The following is a 1,368-nucleotide window of genomic DNA, read 5'->3' on the forward strand; positions in this document are numbered from 1 at the left end:
ATCATAATTAATAATTAATGGATGAATTTGGATTAGTCGGAGGGGTAGTCAGGGACTGACCCTATGATGACTTTTAGGTATGGTCAGGGACCTGCCTATTGGGAGTACACTATCCTTTTATTATGGCCATGGGTCTAATGAGCCCTTATTGTGTGGACGTGATCAGGGATCATCTGGGGAGTAGACGTACAATCCAGCCACACGTGTGTTTTTGGTAGTCAGGGACTATACGATTCACACCACTTTATTGGACGGGAGCCCGGGGCTCATGTGAGATATATAGATTTATCAAAAATAAATGATGATCATTGATTGCGTTTATAATTAACTGGAATATGCATATTTAATTAATACATTTATTGAGTTGCTTATACATATGGGAATACAAGGTAAGGTTAGCCTGCTGAACGATGATTGTGTTTAGCATTTCTTACTGGGCTTGTGAGCTCACCCCATTATCACATTTCAGGTGCTCGTAGAGTAGGAACGTGATGGGATCACATGATGGTGACAGATTTTGGCTAGTTTTTCGTATTCTTTGGTTTAGTTCAATTTCTCATTCTAATAAGAATGATGATATATTTTTGAGATTTAGTTCATTTTGTCCAGTTATCATGGATTATTTTGACAAGGTTGATTGTTATTATGGTTGTATCGATTTAATAAATTAGTGGGTGATTTACATCTACTTCTTTATTTAATTATCTTTTTGTAAAGTTGTAGTTGTGTAAAGAAAGTTATGCCAGATTTTAATACTAGACAAGAGTTCATGTATTTAAGATTTTGGGACGTGACAAGTGACCCATGATTTAGTTTGTATATATGTTTGGTTGTGCTTCGGATGGCTTTGAAAATTAAATGCTCATATGAATCGTATACTGGTCATTTGCTTTCAATTTTTCAACTCTGCTTTAGAAAGATTGTTTTGCAATCAGCTCGTCATGTGGATGAATTGTGATCTTCATCTTGATCAATGCCTTGCGTAACACACACACACACACACACACACACACACACACATATAGATATATATATATATCATGTATCTATCTATATTCCTATGTGTGTGTGTGTGTGTGTATATATATAATCAAATCAACAACTGCAATTATTACTCATGGACTGTATGATGCATGCTTTTAGAGCTAATAATAATCGATCAAGTGAAAATATAATAACAATAAAATAAAAAGATTGTTGGACATTCCATTTTAAAGATTGTCTAGCATACCTTTAAAGTTTTCCCTAAAACCATATTTTCTAAAAAGTTACAATGAATCCTATTTTTAAATAAAAAACTGATTTTCTAAAATCGTATTAGAACCATATTTTCTAAAAGTTTCTATAATAAAAAGGTCGCATCTTCAG

At 33.4% G+C, this 1,368-nt stretch overlaps 1 protein-coding gene across 1 annotated transcript in view; it reads left to right on the plus strand.

The window, feature by feature from the left end:
• The window catches only part of LOC132296324 (uncharacterized), a 12,507-nt gene extending 11,684 nt beyond the window's left edge, over positions 1–823 (plus strand). The window contains exon 4 of the mRNA XM_059794535.1: positions 470–823. The gene's annotated coding sequence lies outside the window, so the exon portion shown is untranslated. The remainder of the gene's footprint in view (positions 1–469) is intronic.
• The last annotated feature ends 545 nt before the right edge of the window (positions 824–1,368 follow it).

This window comes from Cornus florida, unplaced genomic scaffold, assembly GCF_030987335.1.
Source record: "Cornus florida cultivar Cherokee Brave unplaced genomic scaffold, ASM3098733v1 CherokeeBrave_3.0.0_Hap2_Chr02, whole genome shotgun sequence".
NCBI classification, from domain to species: Eukaryota; Viridiplantae; Streptophyta; class Magnoliopsida; order Cornales; family Cornaceae; genus Cornus; species Cornus florida.